This window comes from Chrysochloris asiatica, unplaced genomic scaffold (genome assembly GCF_000296735.1).
Source record: "Chrysochloris asiatica unplaced genomic scaffold, ChrAsi1.0 scaffold00039, whole genome shotgun sequence".
Taxonomy (NCBI): domain Eukaryota; kingdom Metazoa; phylum Chordata; class Mammalia; order Afrosoricida; family Chrysochloridae; genus Chrysochloris; species Chrysochloris asiatica.
The window spans coordinates 14,931,652-14,940,614 of NW_006408557.1; the positions used below are offsets into that span (position 1 = coordinate 14,931,652).

The 8,963-nt window shown below is 38.8% G+C and overlaps 1 pseudogene; it reads right to left on the reverse strand.

Annotated features, from left to right (window-relative positions):
• Positions 1–1,552: 1,552 nt before the first annotated feature.
• Positions 1,553–4,034, reverse strand: LOC102810574 (annotated as a pseudogene).
• Positions 4,035–8,963: the final 4,929 nt, after the last annotated feature.

An 8,963-nucleotide genomic window follows, 5' to 3' on the forward strand; every position in this document is an offset into this window, starting at 1 on the left:
ACTGCAATGTCTAGACTGATTATCCTTGGAAATACTAAAGTCAAGGTGATGAAACAGGTATGAACATCACTGCCAAAAATTGTGAAAATTTTAAACTATTGGATGTTAATAGTTTAATAAAATTTTAAACAACTGTGGATGTTGGCATGCAAAATTTAAGAAACAAAGCCTGCCTTTAGAACGCAAGGCAAGAAGGGCCAAGCGCCTAGAAAGAAATAATAACTAAAGCATATGTGTTCCAGATGTGAGAAATAATATCTTCAGGACTAAGGGAAGTAGGCTAGTATAACAAAAGGGGGTGAAGAACTAGTTTGCCCAACTAGGAGCTTTAAAATAAGAATACAACCATCAAGGAAATTGAGGAAGTTCTTAGGGAAAGGAAAGTTTTTAGGAAATTAAATTTAAATGTGAGTGCTTCTAGTAAGGACTAGTAGGAGACCTTGGAAGTAGAATGTGATCTTGTAATACCCGGTGGAAGGAAAACTGGAGGAGGAGCTATTTAGGGACAGGAAAATAAAATTGTTTGTGGGTGGCCATGCAGCGTGTCTGCCCATGTCTGCTGGGTTGGGCTCTGGATTTTGCAAAATCATATAAAGAAAACCTCACTGTCACTAAAATGAGTACAGATTGGATTACTTGAGAATTTGTCGGTATGGACAATGTTTCTCACCCCAGAGTTCATTCATTACAAGCCACTCTCTAAAGAGAGGAAATCTTGGATGTTCATGCAGCACTTACTTACTATTCTTATATGCTTTATTCTAGCTTGAACAAGCTTTGTATTTATTTGTTTGTTTGTTTATTTACTTATTTATTTATGCTGAAAAGCAATTTATTCCATTATAAGCACTTACACAGTTAGTCATGGAGAATAACAGGCCTGCGGGTTAAACAGGTCACCCAAAAGGGAGATGGTACCAAACTAGTGGTCAAGGACTAACTTCTAAAAAAAGCAACTCATACAGGATTAATTTAATTTTAAAAACAAGTATATCAACTATCAATTCACTCTTCTCAACTTATTGGACAGTCTACCCATGGTATAACTGTCAGGTAAAAACACTTATTTTTACAACTTGGTGGTCCCAAGTTAAAAACAAAAACAAAATCAACCACTTCACAGAAGGAAAGAATATGAAATCAGTATAAGAGATACACTAACAAGCAAAAATATATGGGAAAAAAGGAACATGGAGAATAAAGTTTTGACTTAACTGAAGGAATGGAGAGACTGGTGTACACAGGAAAATGTGTATCATGGCAAGTCAGGTGTGAGGATTTTAAGAGTAGTAATCTGTATGACTTGAATCTCCCCTGTTTCCTGAATAAAAACGACATCTTGCAGTATTATACTTCATGGCTCAGACACCTAACTCCCTTGGCTCTATTCCTTCTCCACTCTAGCCTTTACTTAAAATGCCATCTGAAAAACTGGGATTATAGCTTAAAAAGAAAAATAACCACACACACTTCAGACCTGGGTTTGTTTCTAGAAAATTCCTGAAGAAAATTTAAATATAAGTCTGTGGCTTTGCTAAATCAAGTTTCCCAGTTAACATTTAGAAAACATCTGCTGTTTGGATGAATAGCACCATTGATGGTACCTATAGAGGGATAGCCAAACATAGTCTTGTCTCAAAACCAGTGTTATAATTGATCTCTTGGTTGAGAGAAGAAAGGGGAGTCTAAAATCACAAGTACAGACATATCATATCTAGGATCCTTGTCCTTCTGCATCCACACTCCCTTCAGGGTCGTCATCATTATAAATGTTCTCTGCCACCTGCCTCATGCATGATATCTTCTGATACAGAACAAATCACCCAAGGTTCACTGGGATTCCAGGAGAAATCAGATCTTTTGGCACTGTGACCACCATGGATAAACAATGATTCTGGTGGCCCATCTTCTGGGGATTGTAATTCCCTAATTTTACTTAAATCCCAAACATTCAGCCTACGATCAGTACCACTGGAAGCCAAAATGGCTTCATTGTGAGGTGACTAGTGAACCTGGAATATTTCATCCTTATGTGATTCAAAGGAATGCAACTTAAGTTTCAGATTTCTTAGATCCCACAAAGCAACAGTCTTGCCAGCTGATCCTGTGGCAAGAATGAATTCACTATAAGGATTGAAAGAAAAGCAGTTCACTTCAGCAGTATGAGCATCAACTGAATGACTTGGTTTGGAAGTATTATTTGAATGAGTATCCCAGATCATAAGTTTCTGATCATCAGCAACTGACCCAAACAGAGATTCATGGAGCAGATGCCAAGAAACATCTTCAACTACTGCTGTGTGTCCAGTAAAGATGATCTTTACATCCACCACTTTTCCTTCCTTTGGAAGAGCACTGATGTCCCATAGGCAGATGGTGTGGTCATCTGAAGCACTAAGCAAGTGCTCACTGGGATTGGGATTCCAAGAAAGCCCATAGCCTTCCTTTTGATATCCACGGAGGCACAGATCTGGGTTGCACTGTATAGAAGAGTCTAGTTTAGAAGGGTGTTTCTGCAGTCAAAAACAAGGCCATTGCCAGATGGGGTATATAACAGGCCCTGTTTACTTTTTCTTCGTGGTTGATTTCTATCTCAATCTTTTCACTAACTGAGCCAAAACCTCTGAATTCTCCTTTCTCACTGTCATAGTGTGATGCATCAAACTGAGCATTATCATTAGGGAGCTGCACACTGGCTATCACAAGGTGGTTTTGTTCATCTGATGTGTGTGTTCCCAGAACAAGTTGATGAATGCTGAAGTCTTTCCCTTCTGGTCTGGTTACATCTGTAAGCCACTGTGCAGTTAGGCTGGGCCACTAGAGGGCATTGGTCACCACCAAATCATAAAGATTTCCGTATTTTGTACTCCTCGTTCATCACCCAGTTCTTCCACGGGGTCATCAAAGGCTGCTTCCTTGTAGGCCCTGGCAGGCAGGGGGGCAGGAGAGCCGGGAGGGAGCCCAGAGGTTACAGGAGGGGCGGTGGGGAGGCAGCCTGAACATGATTATGCATGATTTTGAAACTATGTGTGGGAAGGAGTTAGAAAACTGTTGTTGTTATGTGCCGTGGAGTCAGTTCTGACTCACAGGGATCCTGTACAGGGTTACCGACGCTGTAAATCTTTACAAGAGCAGAAAGCCTCATCTTTCTCCCGCAGAACAGCTGGTAGTTTCCAGCTGCTGACCTTAAGGTTTGCAGCCTGATTCGTAACCACTATGAAACTGTTGTTGTTGTTAGGTGCCATGGAGTCACTTCCGACTCATAGCGACCTGTACAGGGTTTCCGAGGCTGTAAATCTTTATGGGAGCAGAAAGCCTCATCTTTCTTCCTGTTGTTGTTGTTGTTGTTAAGTGCCGTCGAGTCGGTTTCGACCCATAGCGACCCTGAATAGGGTTTCCGAGGCTGTAAATCTTTACGGGAGCAGATCGCCTCATCTTTCTCCCGTAAGAGGAAAGGTAGAAAAAGTGAAATAAGCATCGAAAAATGGAGCAGTCTGTGTGGATTTAAGAGCATGGGGCCCAGTGGCATCATTAGGGCTTCTATCACGCTCCCCGCCCCCCATGAATTTCCTGCCATGTCTGATCATATAGAATCCTTAGTAATGTTTATTATGAATTTTAATCATAGAGTAATGTGAGAAATACTGTTCTAAATTACTTAATTATATGAATGTTAACAAAATTGTTTTATAAAATCAGTATTGAATTAGAGCAGTATTAGTAACTGAGCAGAAGCCTTGATGATTTTTCTTCTATTTCTTTAATTACTAATTCATTCTCAAAAAAAGTTGTTATAGGTTCACAACAAGTAATTACCAAAATATTGTAGCTAAAACACAGGGAAATTTGACAGAATCAGAAATTTTAGTGCCTGTAAATTGTGTGCCATCAAGTCAGTTGAGAGATATTTCACTGACCCTTTACCAAGAATGATATCATTCTCCAAGGACTGGTCCCTCCTGATAACATGACCAAAGTACATGACACTAAGTCTCATGATGCTCACCTCTAAGGCTGTATTTCTTCCAAGACATGTTTGTTCATTCTTCTGGCAGCATACATATTTAGTATTCTTGGCCAACACTATAGTTCAAATGCATCAATTCTTTTTTGGTCTTTCTTATTCATTGTTCAGAGTCCTGGTGTGGTGCTGCGGGATAGGCATTGGACTAACCTCATAGTCAGCATTCAAACACACCAGCCACTTCTTGAAAACCCTATACAGGGTCACTATGAGTCTGAACCAACTCAAAAGCACTTAACTACAACATTTATTGTCCAATTTTCACATGCATATGAGACATTTGAAATTACCATGGATTGAGTTAGTCACACATTTGTCTTGCAACAGAGTTATATAATGCAAGATGCTATTTTATTTCTTAGCTGATGCTTCCATGGGCATTGATTTGTGTATCCTCATAAAATGAAATCCTTGACAACTTCAATATTTTCTCTATCATGTTATTAGCCCAATTGTAAAGATTTTTGTTTTCTTTATGTTGAGATGTAACACATACTGCAGGTTGTAGTCTTTAATCTTCATCTTCATCAATAAGTGCTTCATGTCCTCTTCTAATTTAGTAAGAAAGGTTGTGTCATCTGTATATTGCAGGTTGTCCTTCAATCCAGTGGCATCAGGATTGAAGGACAACCTTTTTATAGTCCAGCTTCTCAGATTATTTACTCCATATATAGATTGATTAAGTATGTACCTTGAACTTCTTACTTCATTCAGCATCATTGGCTCTAGATCATATGCTACCTCTTGAAATGGTTGAACATCACCATTTCTTTTTTTCTTTTAAATTTTAAAAAAGTTTTTATTGTGCATTGAGTGAAAGTTTACAGCACAGATCATCAGTTTCACATTCAACAAATCATACACCTTGTTTCATTACAATGATTATAATTCCCTCCATGTACCATCAGTTAAAAGTATTTATGTCAATTCATTTTAGCTCTTTTTTCTTTTTAAAACACTCAGGCATATATAATAATATACATCACCAAAAGGACACATTCTGCAAGTCAGCCTCCTGGCTGCCAGCTCTCAGTCCCTCTCTTCCCATGAATCTAGAGTCCTCAGCTGCTCCCTCTCTCCATGTCCCCATTTATGCCTCCATCTCTGGTGTCACTGATTCTCTGGATAAGGTCTCCCATTCCGCTTGTGCTCTTCTCCCTTAATGGTCCTTGGTTCCTCTACTTCTGGATTGTAAGACTGACTACTCCCCTGTTTTTGTTACAAAACTTCTACCTTTACAATTGTGACAGTTGCACGTCCATTTCTTCTTGATATAGTGATTCTGTGTATTCCTTCCATCTTCTTTTGATGCTTTCTGCATCACTCAATATTTTGCCCATAGAATCCTTCAGTATTGCATATCGAGGTTTGAATTTTTTCTTCAGTGTCTTCAGCTTGAGAAATGCTGAGCGTGTTCTTTCCTTTTGGTTTTCTAATTCCAGGTTTTTGAACATTTCATTATAATATTTGACTTTGCCTTCTCAAGCTGACCTTTGACATTTTCTGTTCAGCTCTTGTACCTCCTCACTTCTTCCATTTGGTTTAGCATTTCTACTCTGGAGAGCAAGTTTCAGAGTCTCTTCTAACATCCATCTTGGTCTCTTCCTTCTTTCTTGTCTTCTCAATGACATTTTTCTTTCTTCCCGCATGATATTCTTGATGTCATTCCGCAAGTCTTCTGGTCTTCGGTCATTAGTATCTAATGCATCAAATTTGTTTTTCAGATGATCTCTAAATCAAGGTGGTATATATTCAAGGCTATATTTTGGTTCTCATGGGCCTGTTTTCATTTTTTTCAGCTTCAGCCTGTATTTGTATATGAGCAATTGATGGTCTGTTCCACAGTCTGCCCATAGCCTTGTTTTGGTTGATGATATGGAGTTTTCCACCGTCTTTTTTCCACAGGTATAGTCAATTTGGTTTCTATGTACTCCATCTAGTGAGGTTCATGTGCATAGTCATTTTCTATATTGTTTTAAAACGTATTTGCAAGGAAGAATTCACTGGTCTTGCAAAATTCTATCATGTGATCTCCAGCATTGTTTCTATCATCAAGGCCATATTTTCTAACTACTGATCCTATCTCTTTATTTCCAACCTTTGCATTCCAATCTCCAGTAATGATCAATATATCTTGATTGCATGTTTGATCGATTTCAGACTGTAAAAGCTGGTAGAATTCTTCAAATTCATCATCAGTGGTTTTAGTGGTTGGTGCATAAATTTGAATAAAAGTGATATTAACTGGTCGTCCTTTTAGGTGTATGTATCACAGACAAAATTGCACTGCAAGACAGATCTTGATATGTTCTTTTTGGTGGTGAATGTGATGCCATTCATCTTCAATATGTCCTTCCCAGCATAGTAAACCATGTGATTGTCAGATTCAAAATGGCCAATACCAGTCCATTTCAGCTTATTAATGTCTAAGATATTGATGTTTATACATTCCATTTTATTTTTGACAATTCTCAATTTTCGTAGATTCATACATTCCATGTTCCAATTGTTAATGGATTTTTGAAGCTGTTTCTCTTTTTAAGTTGTGACCCATCAGCAAATGAAGGTCCTGAGGGCTTTACTTCAATCACATCATCATTGTCAACTCTACTTTGAGGAGGTAGCTCTTCCCCAGTCACATTGTGAGTGCCTTCCATCCCAGGAAGATTCATATTCGAACATTATATCTGACAGTGTTCTGGTGCTCTTCATTGTGATTCAGTATTCAGTAATCTGGTGCTGACAGTGTTCCACTGCTATTCCTAAAGTTCCCTGTTGTTGTTGTTAAGTGCCGTTGAGTTGTTTCTGAACCATAGTGACCCTGTATAGGGTTTCCAAGCAGTAGCTGGTGAGCTTGAACTACTGATGCTGGCATTCTTTTTTTCCCATTGTTCCTTGTATATGATGTTTGTTGTTGTTAGGTGCCATCGAGTTGGTACCGACTCATAGCGACCTTATGCACAGCAGAACAAAACGCTTCCTGATCCTGGGCCAACCTCACCATTGTTGCCACTCTTGAGCCCATTGATGCTGCCACTTGGCCAATCCATCTCGTAGGGGATAAGGTTCCCTATTTTCTTCCTTTGCCATGGATATGACCAAGCTCCTCTTTCCCCTTATGGTCAAGCTCTTATTTCCCCCTTATTCTATGGAAATTATAAAGTCCTATTTTCTTCTTATTTCAAAGACATAGCCAACGCCCCTTTTCTTAAGCAGATTTTTTTTTTTTTTTATGTTTTTAGCACTATGCTCATAAGTTTTCCAATATTACTTTATTTCCAGGTCTTGTTGGCAGGCATACCCCATGTTCCATGGTAGATTGAGGCCATCTATACCTGACTAGTCTTAGACAGTACTCAGATCCTTGTACAGATAGTCTTCAATAAGATTCCGCTATGATGACTTCATCTTAAGTTGGTTCTGATGGAAAGTAAATACTTTTTGTTTTGTTTTGTTTTCATTATTATTGTCTTTTATTATCAGTATCTCTATAAATCAAATCTTTATTTGTCTTTGTGGGTTGTAAATTTATATACAAACTTTTATGTAAATTTAAATACATACGGTGGTGGTGGTGGTGGTTGTGTGCTGTAGAGTCGGTTCCAACTCATAGTGACCCTGTATAGGGTTTCCAAGGCTATAAATCTTTACAGGAGCAGAAAGCCTCATCTTTCTCCCATGGAATTGCTGGTAGTTTCGAACTAGCTGATCTTGCGATTAACAGCCCAGTTGTAACCACTATGCTACCAGAGCTCCTTTAAATGCGTATATGTTGTTGTTATTGTTGTTGTTGTGAAGTCCATGGAGTTGGTTCTGACTCATAGCAACCCTGTATAGGATTTCTAAGGAGCAGCTGGTGGATTTGAACTGCCAACCTTGTGATTAGTAGTCTCGTGCCCATCCTAAAGCACCACACCAGGACACATATACATACATAAAAGATACACAAATCATAAACAATTTACCATGACAATGAAGAGAAGTTGTGTGACATCAGCATTTTGTCAGTTGCAATGATAACTCACTTGTAAAAACTTCTGGATAATCTGGATTATCCCTGGGAATGGGGTGGAATTTCTATTCAGAAAATTAATGAGAGTTGTCTCTATAGTCCTTTTCTTTTTTCCCCTGGCAATAAATACCTCACTGCTTCCTAAATCTGCCTATTAGCATTAACAAAGCAATTAGTGTTTGGGTGCACAGTTTCAAATGACTGAAGCTCATCATTTACTTTAGAAAAAACTTCACATAACTCAGGAATTTTTCTTCTTATACCCTGCATACATTTTCCTATATAACTTCCTCCCGGGTAGATTCACTGTTCTGGATACACTGAAGAATATTCTTATTCTTCCAGAAACAGAGCAAAGATAGTTTATAAATAGTATGCCCCGGAGGTGGCAATCACACCTTGATCAATAGGCAGCTGTTGTAGTGGGAAGTAGAGACACCACTTTCAAAACTTGATTTAGATCATTTACGTGAAGGAAGATGACTTGGGCAGTATCAAATAACAATTGTTGGGTGTGTCCACAGTCCAACTGTTTGTTATTAGAGTTGTCCAACACTGTCCAACTTTCTATCTACTGACTCCCACCTCTGACACTGACACCAACTTCATTTTACACTAGGCCATAGCTTGCTGTATGGCGGTTTTCAACAGTATAACATAATGTTGAGTATCTGTCAGTGAATATCTGAGAACGATAACATCAGCAAATGACATGCTTCAACATTGTATGTAGTACATACTACTAACAATTGTTGGGCCCCAGATGGCCCTATCCAGTAGGAGACCCCAAAAAGATTACCAGGACTTGAGTTCGATGCAACAGCAAGAGGTTTATTTGCCAACATGCTGGGGTCCACCTTCACTCACAAAAGCAGGAGACAAAGGAGACCCCGACTCACTATACACACAAGTTTTTATAGGGTTTCA